The sequence below is a fragment of the Callorhinus ursinus genome, unplaced genomic scaffold (assembly GCF_003265705.2).
Source record: "Callorhinus ursinus isolate GAN/ISIS: 27379988/994484 unplaced genomic scaffold, GSC_fseal_2.0 scaffold47, whole genome shotgun sequence".
Lineage (NCBI taxonomy): Eukaryota > Metazoa > Chordata > Mammalia > Carnivora > Otariidae > Callorhinus > Callorhinus ursinus.
In genome coordinates this window covers 3,727,860-3,745,767 of record NW_027397109.1, presented here as the reverse complement: position 1 = coordinate 3,745,767, position 17,908 = coordinate 3,727,860, and positions in this window count along the sequence as shown.

The following is a 17,908-nucleotide window of genomic DNA, read 5'->3' as shown; positions in this document are numbered from 1 at the left end:
TTAAAATTTTGAGATACAGTTTCCTCTAACAGATCAAAATATACCCTAAATCACTAGTGTATGGCTTTGTTCTAGACTCCTGCCTGATCACATTCTCTCCCTTTTTTTCTTTTTTTTTAATCTTTCTTTTTTCAAACAACTTCTTATCAATTCCTTTTAGAAAATCTTTTATAATTTTCATCTTTACAGTCATATTCCATCCCTTCATCATATCAACCCTTATTTTACACATATATAAGTCTTTCTTTCTTTAAAATTTTAGGAGGCACTTTCTTCTAACAGACAAAAATGCAACCAAAATCTAGTGTGTGGCACTGATCTATGCACTAGCCTGACATACTTGATCATATTCTGTTTTTTTTTGTTCTGTTTTTGTTTGTTTTTATCTTTTTCTTTTTCTTTTTTTCTCTTTATTTCCCTTTCTTTTCCCCTGGTTTCAGGGCTTTTCTGATTTGTTTAGAGTATATTTTCTGGGGACATTGTTACCCTGTCAGCATTTTGTTCTCTCATTCATCTATTCTCCTCTGGACAAAATGACAAGACGAAAAAAATCACCTCAGCAAAAAGAACAAGAGGTAGTAACGTCAGCCAGGGACCTACTCAATACAGACATTAGTACGATGTCAGACCTAGAGTTCAGAATCATGATTTTAAAGATACTAGCTGGGCTTGAAAAAGCGTGGAAGTTATTAGAGAAACGCTTTCTGGAGAAATAAAAGAACTAAAATCTAACCAAGTCGAAATCAAAAAGGCTATTAATGAGGTACAATCAAAAATGGGGGCACTAACTGCTACGATAAATGAGGCAGAAGAGAGAATCAGCGATATAGAAGACCAAATGATGGAAAATAAAGAGGCTGAGAAAAAGAGAGAGAAACAACTACAGGATCACGAGGGCAGAATTCGAGAGATAAGCGATACGATAAGATGAAACAACATTAGAATAATAGGGATCCCAGAAGAAGAAGAAAGAGAGAGAGGGGCAGAAGGTATATTGGAGCAAATAATAGCAGAGAACTTCCCTAATGTGAGGAAGGAAACAGGCATCAAAATCCAGGAAGCACAGAGAACCCCTTTCAAAATCAATAATAATAGGTCAACACCCCGACATCTAATAGTCAAACTTAGGAGTCTCAGAGACAAAGAGAAAATCCTGAAAGCAGCTCGGGAGAAGAGATATGTAACCTACAATGGTAGAAACATTAGATTGGCAACAGACCTATTCACAGAGACCTGGCAGGCCAGAAAGGACTGGCAAGATATCTTCAGAGCACTAAATGAGAAAAATATGCAGCCAAGAAGACTATATCCAGCTAGGCTGTCATTGAAAATAGAAGGAGAGATAAAAAGCTTCCAGGACAAACAAAAACTACAGGAATTTGCAAACGAGAAACTAGCCCTAGAAGAAATATTGAAAGGGTTCCTCTAAGCAAAGGGAGAGCCTGAAAGCAGCATAGATCAGAAAGGAACACAGACAATATACAGTAACAGTCACCTTACAGCAATACAATGGCACTAAATTCATATCTTTCAATAGTTACCCTGAATGTAAATGGGCTCAATGCCCCAATCAAAAGACACAGGCTATCAGACTGGATTAAAAAACGAGACCCATCGATATGCTGTCTGCAAGAGACTCATTTTAGACCCAAGACACCCCCAGGTTGAAAGTGAGGGGGTGAAAAACCATTTACCATGCTAATGGACACCAAAAGAAAGCTGGGGTGGCAATCCTTATATCAGATAATTTAGACTTTAAAACAAAGACTGTAATAAGAGATGAGGAAGGGCACTATATGCTACTTAAAGGGTCTATCCAACAAGAAGGTCTAACAACTGAAAATATCTATGCCCCTAACATGGGAGCAGCCAAATATATAAGGCAATTAATAACAACAGCAAAGAAACACATTGACAACAATACAATAATAGTGGGGGACTTTCACACCCCCCTGACTGAAATGGACAGATCATTTAAGCAAAAGATCAACAAGGAAATAAAGACTTTAAATGACACACTGGGCCAAATGGACCTCACAGACATATTCAGAACATTCCATCCCAAAGCAATGGAATACCCATTCTTCTCTAGTGCCCATGGAACATTCTCCAGAATCGATCACATCCTAGGTCACAAATCACGTCTCAACCAGTACCAAAAGATTGGGATTATTCCCTGCATATTTTCAGACCACAATGCTTTGAAACTAGAACTCAATCACAAGAGGAAAGTCTGAAAGAACTCAACTACATGGAGCTAAAGAGCATCCTACTAAAGAATGAATGGGTCAACCAGGAAATTAAAGAAGAATTAAAAAAATTCATGGAAACCAATGAAAATGAAAACACAACTGTTCAAAATCTTTGGGATACAGCAAAGGCAGTCCTGAGAGGAAAGTATATAGCAATACAAGCCTTTCTCAAGGAATAAGAAAGGTCTCAAATACACAACGTAACCCTACACCTAAAGGAGCTGGAGAAAGAACAGCAAAGAAAGCCTAAACCCAGCAGGAGAAGAGAAAGAATAAAGATCAGAGCAGAAATCAATGAAATAGAAGCCGAAAGAACAGAAGCACAGATCAACGAAACTAGGAGCTGGTTCTTTGAAGGAATTAACAAGATGGATAAACCCCTGGCCAGACTGATCAAAAAGAAAAGAGAAATGACCCAAATCAACAAAATCATGAATGAAAGAGGAGAAATCACAACCAACACCAAAGAGATACAATTATAAGAACATACTATGAGCAACTCTATGCCAGCAAATTAGATAACCTGGAAGAAATGGATGCATTCCTAGAGATGTATCAACTACCAAAATTGAACCAGGAAGAAATAGAAAACCTGAACAGACCTGTAACCACTAAGGAAATTGAAGCACTCATCAAAAATCTCCCAACAAACAAAAGCCCAGGGCCAGATGGCTTCCCAGGGGAATTCTACAAAACATATAAAAAAGAATTAATACCTATTCTCCTGAAACTGTTCCAAAAAATAGAAATGGAAGGAAAACTTCCAAACTCATTTTATGAGGCCACCATTACCTTGATCCCCAAACCAGAAAAAGACCCCATCCAAAAGGAGAATTACAGAGCAATATCCTTGATGAGCATGGATGCAAAAATTCTCACCGAAATACTAGCCAATAGGATCCAACAGTACATTCAAAGGATTATTCACCACACCCAAGTGCGATTGATCCCTGGGCTGCAAGGCTGGTTCAACATCTGCAAATCAATCAACGTGATACAATACATTAACAAAAGAAAGAACAAGAATCATATGATCCTCTCAATAGATGCAGAAAAAGCATTTGACAAAGTACAGCATTCTTTCTTGATCAAAGCTCTTCAGAGTTAGGGATAGATGGTACATACCTCAATATCATGAAAGCCATCTATGAAAAACCTACAGCGAATATCATTCTCAATGGGGAGAAGCTTAGAGCTTTTCCCCTAAGGTCAGGAACGTGGCAGGGATGTCCACTATTACCACTGCTATTCAACATAGTATTAGAAGTCCTAGCCACAGCAATCAGACAACTAAAAGAAATCAAAGGCATCCAAATCAGCAAAGAGGAGGTCAAACTCTCACTCTTTGCAGATGATATGATACTGTATGTGGAAAACCCAAGAGACTCCACCCCAAAACTGCTAGAACTCATACAGGAATTCAGTGAAGTGGCAGAATATAAAATCAATGCACAGAAGTCAGTGGCATTCCTATACACCAACAACAAGACAGAAGCGAGACAAATCAATGAGTCGATCCCATTTACAATTGCACCCAAAACCATAAGATACCTAGGAATAAATGTAACCAAAGAGGCCAAGGATCTGTACTCAGAAAACTATAAAATACTCATGAAAGAAATTGAGGAAGACACAAAGAAATGGAAAAACGTTTCATGCTCATGGATTGGAAAAACAAACATCGTGAAGATGTCAATGCTACCTAGAGCAATCTAAACATTCAATGCAATCCCCATCAAAATACCATCCACTTTTTTCAAAGAAATGGAACAAATCATCCTAAAATTTGTATGGAACCAGAAGAGACCCCGAATAGCCAAAGGAATATTGAAAAAGAAAAGCAAAGCTGGCGGCATCACAATTCCGGACTTCCAGCTCTATTACAAAGCTGTCATCATCAAGACAGTATTGTACTGGCACAAAAACAGACACATAGATCAATGGAAGAGAATCAAGAGCCCAGAAATGGACCCTCAACTCTATGGTCAACTCATCTTCGACAAAGCAGGAATGAATGTCTAATGGAAAAAAGACAGTCTCTTCAACAAATGGTGTTGGGAATATTGGACAGCCACCTGCAGAAGAATGAAACTGGACCATTTCCTTACACCACACACAAAAATAGACTCCAAATGGTTGAAAGACCTAAATGTGAGACTGGAGTCCATCAAAATCCTAAAGGAGAACACAGGCAGCAACTTCTTCAACCTCAGCCGCAGCAACTTCTTCCTAGAAACATCGCCAAAGGCAAGGGAGGCCTGGGCAAAAATGTACTATTTTGATTTCACCAAGATAAATAGCTTTTGCACAGCAAAAGAAACAGTCCACAAACCCAAGACAGCCAACAGAATGGGAGAAGTTATTTGCAAATGACATATCAGATAAAGCGCTAGTATCCAAAATCTATGAAGAACTTATCCAACTCAACACCCAAAGAACAAATAATCCAATCAAGAAATGGGCAGAAGACATGAACAGACTTTTTTCTAAAGAAGACATCCAAATGGCCAACAGACACATGAAAAAGGGCTCAACATCGCTCGGCATCAGGGAAATCCAAATCAAAAACCTCAATGAGACACCACCTCACACCAGTCAGAATGGCTAAAATTAACAAGTCAGGAAACGACAGGTGTTGGGAGGGATGTGGAGAAAGGGGAACCCTCCTACACTGTTGGTGGGAATGCAAGCTGGTGCAACTACTCTGGAAAACAGTATTTAGGTTCCTGAAAAAGTTGAAAATAGAGCTACCATACGATCCAGCAATTGCACTACTGGGTATTTACCCCAAAGATACAAATGTAGGAATCCGAAGGTGTACATGGACCCGAATATTTATAGCAGCAATGTCCACAATAGCCAAACTGTGGAAAGAGCCAAGATGTCCATCGAAAGATGAATGGATAAAGAAGAAGTGGTATATATACACAATGGAATATTTTGCAGCCATCAAAAGGAATGAGATCTTGCCTTTTACAACGACGTGGATGGAACTGGAGGGTGTTATGCTGAGTGAAATAAGTCAATCAGAGAAAGACATGTATCATATGACCTCCCTGATATGAGGAATTCTTAATCTCAGGAAACAAACTGAGGGTTGCTGGAGTGTGGGGGGTGGCAGGGATGGGGTGGCTGGGTGATAGATATTGCGGAGGGTATGTTCTATGGTGAGCGCTGTGAACTGTACAAGACTGTTGAATCACAGATCTGTACTTCTGAAACAAATAATGCAATATATGTTAAGAAAGAAAAAAGAAGAAGAGAGCAGGAGGGGAAGAATGAAGGGGAGTAAGTCAGAGGGGGAGACGAACCATGAGAGGTGATGGACTCTGAAAAACAAACTGAGGGTTCTGGAGGGGAGGGAGGTGGGGGGATGGGTTAGCCTGGTGATGGGTATTAAAGAGGGCATGTTCTGCGTGGAGCACTGGGTTTATGCACAAACAATGAATCATGGAACACTACCTCAAAACCTAATGATGTTATGTATGGTGATTAACATCACAATAAAAAATTTAAAGAAGAAAAAAATCTGGCTAATCTCAGCTATTTTCATTTAACAGGCAATGAACCTGGGTATTTTCAGTCTCTTTTGGGCCTCGCTTTCTATGGTTGGTGGTTTCGTGTCAATTCAGTTCTCAAATCCTTTGCTCTTTGGCTATGGGTCTTTTCTTCATGTGAGCAGCTCAGAATGAGCCCAGGACTTCTGTCAGTTCATACACAGAGTTAAGGGATACTCTTGTCCCTTTCTTTCCTCTCCATTATTTGCCCCATTTTCTAAAGCTTCCAGGGGCCCCTTTCTCCAATCCTGTAGATAGAAATTTGGTGATTCTCTAGAAGTTTTAGGCACACATGCTGCTAAGTAGTTTTGTACAATTGGGATTACTCTCAAGGCAAGCAGGGAGGGAAAAGAGAGAAAAAGATGGGGGATTTCCCAGAAAGATGAGTTTTCTCCTTAGGATTTACGTAATGCCCATATAACCACCTCATTGCAGCTCCAGGACCAGAGACATTTTTAGGACAGGGCAGAAGAAAAAAGAGAGAAAAATGGGGGGAAAAAAAAACCAACAACCAACCAAATCTAAGTGAATCCATACTGATATAATTAAGTGATTACATAAATAAATAAATGGAGAAGAGACAAATCTTCCTTATAGAAGAATTCCCAGTAAGTAATGTAGATTCTTTTCTTTCTCCCCTTGATTTTGCACCAGACGTAGTGATTTGTTTCCAACCCAGAAAATACTGTTTTAGCCAGATTGACATCATCAGTGATATATTATGTTGGTAGCATCTTCCTCTGATAGGATGTCATGAAAAGAGCACATCACTCCCTTTGGTATTCTTCATCCAAGTCCATAACTCTAATCTAAGCAGGGGCAGAAGATCAGGCAAACTCAATGGGAAGGACATTCTACAAAACACCTGACCCTCAAAACTCTCAAGGCCATAAAAACAAGAAAAGACTGAGAAACTCCCAGACACACGCCTAAATGCAGTATGGTACCCAAGATTGTATCCCAGGACAGAAAAAGGACGCTAGTGGAAAAAAAGTGAATCCAAATGAAGTCTGGAGTTTGGTGATAATAATGTACACATCATGACAAATGATAACTGTACCAATGAATAGTTTTTTAGTTTAAAAAAAAATGGATCATGGTAGTATAAGATGGTAACAATGGGGTAAAGTGGGTGAGGGGTGCTTGAGAACGCTAGACGATCTTCGCAGATTTTCTGTAAGTTTGAAATTATTCCAAAATAGCAACAGGGATTTGTTTTTTCCATAGTCTCCTGCTTGCAAGAACACTAGATCTGGGTTCTTTGACTAAAAGATAGGGGAGCCCTTTGGTATTTTTGTTGCTTGTGGCTGCGTTGTACTTCTACACTGGGGTCATCCTTGGTTCCAAGCCAGGGGATGAAAGAAAACCCTCCAGAAAACTCATTCATGATGGTTTGCTTTTTAAGTTTTGACTTCCCTCCCCAAGCCACTTGCTATTGCCAGTGCTCAGCTACTTCTATTCTTTTTTTTTTTCTTCCTCCTTCCTCCTCCTCCTATGTTTTCCAGCTCTAGAATTTATTTTTCCCGATCCTTCAGATCTTAAAACGGTAATTAAAATGCTGCATAAGTTTCTTAGAGTCCATAGTCTCTCATGGTTCATCTCTCCCTCCAATGTCCCTCCCTTCATTTTTCACTTCCTTCTCCTAATGTCCTCCATGCTGTTCCTTATGTTCCACAAATAAGTGAAACCATATGATAATTGACTTTCTCTGCTTGACTTATTTCACTTAGCATCATCTCCTCCTGTCCCATCCATGTTGACGTAAAAGTTGGGTATTCATCCTTTCTGATGGCTGAGTAATATTCCATTGTATATACGGACCACATCTTCTTTATCCATTCATCTGGTGAAGGGCATCTCAGCTCTTTCCACAGCTTGGCTATTGTGGACATTGCTGCTATGAACATTGGGGTGCATATGGCCCTTTTTTTCACTACATCTGTGTCTTTGGGGTAAATACCCAGCAGTGCAATTGCTGGGTCATAGGGTAGCTCTATATTTAATTTTTTGAGGCACCTCCACACTGTTTTCCAAAGTGGCTGTACCAACTTGCATTCCCACCAGCAGTGTAAGAGGGTTCCCCTTTCTCCACAACCTTTCCAACATTTGTTGTTTCTTGCCCTGTCAATTTTTGCCATTCTAACTGGTATAAGGTGGTATCTCAATGTGGTTTTGATTTGAATTTCCCTGATGGCTAATGATGATGAACATTTTTTCATGTGTCTGTTAGCCATTCGTATGTCTTCTTTGGAGAAGGGTCTGTTCATGTCTTCTGCCCGTTCTTTCATTTGAGTATTTGTTTTTTGGGTGTTGAGTTTGAGAGGTTCTTTATAGATCTTGGATACCAGCCCTTTATCTGTAGTGTCATTTGCAAATATCTTCCCCCATTCTCTGGGTTGCCTCTTTGTTTTGTTGACTGTTTCCTTTGCTGTGCAGAAGCTTTTTATCTTGATGAAGTCCCAAAAGTTCATTTTTTATTTTGTTTCACTAGCTTTTGGAGATGTATCTTGAAAGAAGTTGCTGTGGCCGATGTCAAAGAAGTTATTGCCTATGTTCTCCTCTAGGATTTGGATGGATTCCTGTCTCACATTGAGGTCTTTCATCCATTTTGAGTTTATCTTTGTGTATGGTGTTAGAGAATGGTCAAGTTTCATTCTTCTGCATGTGGCTGTCCAATTTTCCCAGAACCATTTATTGAAGAGACTGTCTTTTTTCCATTGCATATTGTTTCCTGCTTTGTCGAAGATTATTTGACCATGGAGTTGAGGGTCCATATGTGGGCTCTCTATTCTGTTCCATTGGTCTATATGTTTGTTTTTGTGCCAGTACCATGGTGTCTTGGTGATCACTGCTTTGTAATTAGGTTTTTAGAGGGGAGGGGGTTGGGGGGATGGGTTAGCCCGGTGATGGGTATTAAGGAGGGCACATACTGCGTGGAGCACTGGGTGTTACATGAAAACAATGAATCGTGGATCACCACATCAAAAACTAATGATGTATTGTATGGTGATTAACATCATAAAATAAAATTAAAAAAAGAAATAATAGACTCCTAAGAACAAAATGTGTTTTATTAAAGAAACTTTGTCCCCAAATAAAATAAAATAAAATAAAATGCTGCATAAATACCAACACACATTCATTATCTTTTTGGAGAGTGGACACATTCATCTTGCTTTTGCCTCGCTATTTTTATCCAGTAATTTTAATTTGTGCTCACTCATACCTTGATTTTTATTTGGAGGCTGGCTGATGTTTGAAACTCATTTGCTACCTGAATTGGAAATCAAGTTTACAAAGCACAGATCTCTAGGAAGAAGGAGAAGAATCTCACCATACTGAACATTCACTGAACACCAGCCTAGGTGCTCAACACGTGTGATCCCGTTTAATCGTACAAATATTCCTGTGAGGGGGCATTTCAGGATAGAGATCCAAGTTTACAGACAAGGAGCCAAGGTTCAGAAAGATGGAGTGCCTTGCTTCACATTCCATTTTCAGCAAGTGACAAGGCCCCAAGGTCAGACCCAAGGCATTCTGTGTTCATAACATTGCCCTTTAGTATCATGGTTGAAGGGAAAAGAGAAAGGAAGGAAGGGAAAAAGGGTGGAAGAGAAAGGAAGAAGGAAAAAAATTTAACTTACTTTAGTAAGAGGAAAGAAGAGATGTTCACCACTCCCAGTTGGGGTTCCCTACCAGCACAGTACACAGGCCCTTGACACTGAGGTGCTCCTCTCTATGTTGACAATACCCTCCCAAAAATGGTTAGCACCTGTCTCTCCACAGGCCTAAAGTGATCCTCCACCTTCTTCCAAAAATGATTGGTGGCAGATGCAGAGGAAATAACTGCGATGAGCTTTTTTTTTTTTAGAAGGAAAGTTGGAAGGGAGAAAGCATATGGGGGAGTAGATAACTGAGCAGGGAAACAAAAAAGGACAAAATACACCCAAAAAGGGAAATACAGCAGACAAATTTGTTTGATCTCCCCCTGCCCCCCCGCCCCTCCCCCACTGTGGGATGGAGAGACAGGAATTCATGAAGAACACAGGACTCTTTTGCTGCAGATATCTTATTCTGAAGAGCAGAAAGGCCCTGCCTTCTTCCTGCAGGGTTCTTGCATACATAATGTGGTTGAATTGTGACAGCAACAGAATGAGCACAGCAAGGAAGTATTTCCTGCGAATGAATTGGTAGTAGATTACAGTTTCATTACTGAAACTGAACAGGCAAACATGAAACCAAGACGCATAAGATAAGTAACAATTAAGGATCTTAAATAAACATCATTAGACCCATATTGAATGCAGAATCAATGGGAAGAGCTTGTCTGTGACCAAACATCATCTGTTCGACGTAATTCTCCTTGACGACTATACTTTTTCCCCATACGGGTCTGCTGTGATGGAAATGGCCACGTATGGATTTCACAAAACACCTTCCTGCAACTATTTGGGGGCTTATGAGGAATTCTAATTGAATTAAGTCATAAAATTATCAATATAAATTATAAAGCTTTATTCCACTGTAAATTATAAAAACTGCAGAAAATCACTTTAGGAATCAAGACTCTTTACCAGTGAACTCAAGCAGAGAGCAGGAGAGTCCTGTGAGTGGAGAAGAGTCCCATGCTCCTATTTTGGTCCCATTTAGACCCTTCTTCCCTGGTCTGAGGCCATAGCCACCATTCCCAGCTTAGAACTTATATTTGCAAGCGTGTGTGCATTTATATAGTTTTATGTTTGTTTTACATCTGTATGCACAAACACATAAAATCATACTCTAGTTATGGGCTCTGCACCTAGATTTTCTTCACTTCAAAGTATGCCGGAGCCTGTTTAATCACAACTTAAAGGTCTGTCTCATAGTTTTTTATGAATATTATAGGATTTCATGGTGTGACTGCACTATTATTTATATAATCATAACCCACTAATAGGCATTTAGGTTCCTTTAGATTTGGAGCTATTAATAATAATTTTGCACACACCCTTCTGTAAGTCTCTGCATAATTATCTCCCCTAAGGTAGAAACCCTGCAGTGTGATTGCTGGGTCAAAGGACATGTCATTTTTAATTTAAATGGATACTGCCAGATTGCCCTCCAAAAAGATTATAGTCTCATCATCAGTGCATGGAATCACTGTTTTTTATCTTGCCAACCATGGATAAAAACAGCCTAAAATTTTTGCCAATCACTTGGGTGGGTAGGGGTATTTCATTGGGGTTTAAATGTACTTTTGTATGAATCTGAGTGAGATTAGGCATAATTTCATGGGGCATGTTATTCTTTAAAATGGTACCTCATCTTTCTTGCTCTTTTGAAGATCATCCCTTTACCATGATTATGAAAACTTTACCAATATTTTCTCCTTTTGTTAATTTTTTTACCTTAAGCTCCTTAAATTTGAGTATCTTGTGAAGAAAAGTATTTAATCATTTATAGCTAATTCCTCCAACATAATTTATTGTAATTTATTTCTTTTTCTCACTGCATGGAATATTCATTTTTATCACATAACAAATTGATAGAAATCCATCAGTCTTTTTTTTTTTTTAATTATTCTCCCTTATACTGTCCTATTGTCTGTTCCTGCACCAAAACATTTTTGTCCACTTCAGGTTTTTCTGTAGTAAGTCCTGATAACTAATGGAGCAAATATCCTTTTACACATTTTATTTTGGCGATTTTTATACATTTTATCTTCCTGAAGATATTTAGAACTAACTTGTCAGGTTTTCCTCGAAAAACCTGGATATTTGATTGGAATAACTTTGGGGAAAATTTGGATTTATCAGTTAAGTTTGTAGAGAATTAGCGTTTACAAATACTAAGTTTTCACATCCAAGAGCTTATGTGTTCTTCAACAAAATTTCCTTTTTCTTCATATGGGTCTCACACATTTCTGGTGAGGTTTATTTTATATATTTTCCCTGCTATTTTGACATACATGGGATTCCCCCCCCCCCCGGACATTTTCAGATTGGTTCCTGCTAGTGTATAGGAAGATTATTGTTTGTATCTGCTCCTGCACCTCAGCAGTCAGTGGACTCTCTCCATCTGTTAGATTATGGGGCTCATGAAGCCCTCTCAGGTTTTTTCATGGGTCAAGTAGATCCCAGGCAAATGGGGTTAGTAAGGCATAACAGTATAAAAATAATAAATCCTTTCACAGATTCCAAGTGTCAACTTCCCTGTGTCCTTTGGACCTCTTGAGTTATAAGGGAGCACAGCATCAGCCAAGGCAGGGAAGCCTTCCAGCTCCCCACATCACACGTCAAGCTGGCGGATCCCTTGGCCTTTGACATTGGCTCCGGGGCTACAAGCTGCTGAGTGGGGCTTATTGTGTGATGGATGTTCAAAGGCATGTGAAGAGCACATCTCTGCCTCGGGTGAAGGCCACCGGGGCAGAGAAAAGAGTAGGAGCTTTTGTTCTTAGGTTCAAACCCTACTACTATCACTTGCTCTATATAATTGAGGAAGGGACTGAGTTCTCTGGGCTTCAGATATTAATGCCTTCTTTGCTGTCTGTGCATCTCTCATGTTCAATGGAGCTTTCTATGAGATGCCTGGTATACAATAAGTGCCCAGTGAATGGTGGCCCTTGTTATTCTTAAGATGATGGTGGTGGAGATGGGCTTTGAGTCTGATAAGCCTGCTTTTGAGCCTTGGCTCTGCTACGTCCTGATGGCATGACCATGGACAAGCTATTTGGATTTCTTAAGCTCTGGTTTCCTCAAAGTTGGTCTAGTGACAATTTAAGGATTCAGTGAGAATATGTAAGTGTTAGTTCTCTGTGAACTGCCATATTTCATGTAATGGTAGCTGGTGATGTCATTTCTGTCATTCTTCCTTCTAGGGGCAAGATAAAAAGTTCCCATTGAGATGCTGAGAAATATATTTTATTAGCTCACATTAAAACCACATTTCTAATTATAATCTTTAGAGGGAGCTTCACATAACATTTGTGTCCTGTGAAGAATGTTAAGATTTTGAATGACTGGATTTGTGTGTGTTTTAAATATGTCCTTAACTAGCTTTTTCCCATAAATACATGGAATAAGGATCCCAGGTAATGATCTAAACTGTGTGCTCAAATCCTAGTGTCTAACTGCTCTCACAAACCTGAGCATCACAGGACACTGCTTTTCAAAGGTGTAATAAGACCAACTTACAACGTTGATTTTGTACCCCAAGCCACACCATCGTGGATTACTTGGAGAAACAATGAAGACCTCTCAGTTGCTTGGGCCCGATATATTTTGAGTCTCATTAGCAGAGTTGAAATAATCCATTTCATTTATTCATTGCACTTAGGCTAGCATGGAGAGAGGTAGTTGAGTTATTGTTAATAAAGAAAATTAATTGATTATAACAAATTTTGAGTTGGAGTCAGAAGTTTTTTGTTTGTTTGTTTGTTTGTTTTTTAGCTGGGGAGGAGCAGAGGGAGAGGGGGAGAGAGAGAATCTTAAGCAGGCTCCATGCCCAGCGCAGAGCCCAGTGTGCGTCTGGATCTCCACAACCCTGAGATGGTGACATGAACCAAAATCAAAAGTCAGATGCTTAACCGACTGAGCTACCTAGGCGCCCCTGGAATCAGAAGTTCTTTAAAATTGGACAAGGTGGGTTGGGGTGTGAGAGCTAACATTTCATTGAAGGAAACCTTATTTACAGAGGCACTATTTCTATAGAATCTGCAACCAAACAGTGGCTGATGTGCACATTCTAGAGGACAAGCCAGATGCTAACCAGCCACCAAGATGTGGCCAGCATGTATCCATCTATCCTTGAAAAAAAAAAATGAGTGCTTTGTAAAGTAGCCACTAGAAGTAATGAATGTTTCCAAGTGGAGCTTTAAGACTGCCAATTAGATAATTCATCACATTTGTTGCCAATACCCACGAGCTTTAAATTTGCTGCTCAATGATTTTCAAAGAAGTAACTTACTTTAAGGGTTGACTGGAATAATCACCTCTTCAAATGCATATGGAAATGATATGCACAAGTGGACCAGGGCTTGATTCACAGGCAAGTAGCTTGGAGATACTGACCTTGTTTGCTAAACACGGTGTGTCTCACCTGATTTTTCACACCGACAGGTGGTGAAAGGCTCTGTGAGTGAGGTCAGAGGCACGTCCCCACCCTGCTTGTGGAAGACTTTTGTCATTGATGGAGAGGTGAAGATTGACAGTTCATTGGAAGATGTTTGTTAAACTTGGGTTTTAATAGGGTGTGTTTTTTTTTTTTTTTTCCAGGTCTCATGTTTAGGACAGAAACAGGATTGTACCTGAGGGAGAGGATATGAGTAGAAGACATTCATCTCATCTTGCTCAGGTTTGGGCACACCAGCTTCTTGTACACAGAAGAAGCTGAGAGGGACAGGGGAAAGCAGAGTAGGGATCACTGCTTAGCCCAGATCCAATTCAGGGCAAGAGCACCCTAGATCAGTGGTTCTGAAGTCAGGATGCACTTTAGAATCACTTAGAGAGCTTTAAAAAAATGCAGATGCTTGTGGGGGGAAGCCTGGGTGGCTCAGTCAGTTAAACGTCTGACCCTTGGTTTCAGCTCAGGTCATGATCTTGGGGTCCTGGGATCATTCCCCCTATTGGGCTCCCCACTCAGCGGGGAGTTTGCTTGTTCCTCTCCTTCTGCTCCTCCCCCTGTGTGTTCTCTCTCTCTCTGGAATAAATAAAAGCTTAAAAAATATACAGATCCTTGGGCTCCACTCAGATCAATTGAACCATAGCCTCTGACCTGGACACTAGTGTTTATTTTTTTAAAGATTTTATTTATTTATTTGAGAGAGTGAGCGAGCGAGAGAGAGAGAGAGCAGGATGAGGGGTAGAGGGACAAGCAGACTCCCCGCTGAGGAGGGAACCCCACGCGGGGCTCGATCCTAGGACCCTGAGATCATGCATGACCTGAGCCAAAGTCAGATGCTTAACTACCTGAGCCACCCAGGTGCCCCTGGACACTAGTGTTTATTCTGAGCTCTCTGGTTTCTTCCAGCTTAAAATAGCACATCTGGAGTAAGGGCTATTCATTGTCTCAAATATGAGTTAGTTCTCATTGATCCCAACCAATGCGAAGCAAACCGGTAGTCCTTACTTGTTTAGACAATGGTGCTGTGAAGGTTTAAAGTTATAGATTCAAAGAAAAAAAAATGTATGGAAGGTGACAGGTGTGGGTTCCTAACCTGAGATCATAGGGGGTTCCATCGCCCCCTGAAACTGCGTGCCAAGCTTTGAGCATATGTAGGTCTCTATATTTGAGGAATGGGGTGACAGGGGGAAAGGGTTCATCCCCTTTAGAAGATCTCCAAAGGAAGCCACAGACGGCAAATATTTTAGGAACTGCTGAGGGGAAAAAGCACCTTCGTGAAATTCATGCCCCCACAAAGACACACACACACAGTTTTGAAGAAAGAAAACTTATAGGTGGGAGGGTCCTGAGTGCTCCCCCAAACTTTCGCTGTTCTCCCACTGTTCCCCACACTAACTGCCTTGGTCACCAGTTCCTGGTGCCTGTGAGAGCTCCCACCTAACAATTCGGACCCCGTGAAAATCACCTTTCCTTGATAAACCTTAGCACAGTGGAGTGAGTTCAATCTTCTCAAAACTACAAATGATGAAATAGAACAAATAATTAAGATGATCAACCAGTGAAGGAAATAATAGCAGTTCAGATGGAGAATCTCTCTCTCTCTCCCTCTTTTTTGAAAATTTCAGATGGAGAGTCTTTTAATTCTTACTCTGCTCATGCTCCAAATTGCTGTCCCACTTCCCATATATCTTAACTGGCTTCCCCCCAACCCTCCATCTCCCCTTGGCCCAGGACGCTCTTATTTCTGGCTACATGAGAACATTTTCATGAGCCAATGTCCCTGGCAGATCAGTAAGAGACTGTTACAGTTTCCAAAATGTGGGACATGCTTCAATACTTCAGCACCTTTCAACTTCAGTCTGTTTTCAAAGCAAAAATGGAAAAGCGGTTTGAACTCACACGCTGAATCCTACCAGCTGATAAGGAAATCCTAGCAGAACTTCTTGAACTGAAAGGGGCATTTGAATCCCAAGGCTATCTTGCTAAAGATTTTGATTCGCTCCGAGAATCACTATATGTGGCAAGATCCTAAAGGAGTCTGTTGCAGATGACTCCGAGGTTGGGACCCTTTGGCTCTGTCTGCCACCGGGCTGGGGATTTGAGAGAGCAGGTGACAGTCCTTGTTTCAGGTTATCAGCCCTGCTTCCCCCCGAACACTCTGTAGTTGCTGCAGCTGTGTCATTCCAGTGGGCTCTGTGCTTTCCCTACCATTGCTGATCTCATGCCTTCCATTAGCTCAGGAAGATGGCCTTGTCCCTACCATCAAGGAACAGCTCTCATTACAGCGCTGCCTTCAGTTGGCTGGAGAGCTGATCTTGGCAGCTCCTTGCAAGCTCCTCCCCTCTGCTGATTGGATGGGTTCGGAGACTTATTGCGGCCCCAGTCGGAGCAGTATGACCAGAGCCCTGGTGTCCCACAAGCATCAGTCTGCCTCCAACCAGGCTCCCCCACTTGCTCTTTTTCTCTGCTGGGTCTGGAGCCCAGGCCGGAAACCTAGATGTGGTCTCGCCTCCCTTCTCCTGAGGTCTGCTGCTGAAACTGCTGGTCCAGCCCAGATGGAGCGTGAAGGTGAGATGCTGACCACATGGGATGATGGAACTGAGATGCTGAGACACAACACCTTGCCCCATTTTGCCAGATGGTTGCTGCTGGGGCTGATGCCAATCCTCCTGGTACCAGTATTAACTCTGCTGCTTCGACGTGTTGAGTCAGACGTCCCTGGGTCTTGCTGTTCCAGCCCTGGAAGCTGCTGGTGTGTTCAGTGGTTGCTATTATTAGTAGCACTAGTAGTAATAAAAAAGAAGTCACAATTAGCATTTATTCAGTGCTCCCTACGCTGTAAGCCCTGGACTCAGCATATCACAATTGTTGTTATATTTAATCCTCCAAAGAACCCTATGAGATCGTTTCTTTTTTGGGGGCACCATTTCCCCCATGGGGAAACCGAAGCCCAGGAAGGTTAAGTTACTTGTCCAAGGTCACTCAGATAGTAAGAAGCAGAGTGAGATGGCAAGTCACAGTTTTCAGTCTAAAAGCCCCTGCTTCTAACCACTATGACGCCCTGTCTCTGCTGCCAAGTGCCAAGCCTCTCCCTGATTGACAACTGCTAGAACTTCAACGTAAAAACAAAGCGAAAACAAAAAACAAAAAACAAAAAACAAATTAAAAACCACCGAAACGCTAGTGAGTTTCTTTTAGAAGCTGTCGAACGTCATCTGATCCTGCAGCATTTGTGCTCTGGGCTCTGCGTAAACAAAGTTCTCCAAAGTTTGTGGGCACACTTTCTGCATATAGATGGCTGCTCACAGTTTAAATACCCCAGAAGGGAGCTGATACCTTCTGTCGTCCCTAATTGGTGCAGGGAATTAGTAAGGAAACATGACCAGCAGTCAGTGGAAATCATGAAGAATTTCATGCCCAGAGTGATTGTAAAACTACAGGACAACAATGGATGAGCTAATAGGACCTCGGCCCAGAGCCGCCATATGTCAGTGGAAGGCAGGAGCTGTGAGACAGTTGCCTTCCTAGCCTGAATAAGAATATTTGGTCCAATTGCCAAGAACTTTGGCCTCTCTTAGCATGGGAGAGCCCTGGCGTACGGCAGCCGTGCCACATGGAAATGCTGCTGGACAGTTCAGCCTTTGCCTAAAAATAACACGCCAGAGTTGTTTCTATAGCGTTGGTTGCTACTGCTTTGCATCTGCATTGCATTTGTCCTTAAGGATGTTGCAAGAGTTTCTAAAAGTACTTTCTGCATGCCAGTTATCATCTGAGGGATCTCTCGGGGTTTTGTGTATGGCATCTTCCGGTCCTTCCTTTTGCAAGGGACACTGGTGCCTGGGAGGAGCACTTCCTAAGGAGACCATACAGCCCCAGGCTGAGTGCTGACAGCAGTTCTCTGGCTGGGGTCTTTGGTGGTGAGCAATAGAAACCAACTCCAGCTGATTCCAGAAGGAAAGAATGGGTGATTATTGGAAAGCATGTGGTAAGTTTACAAAA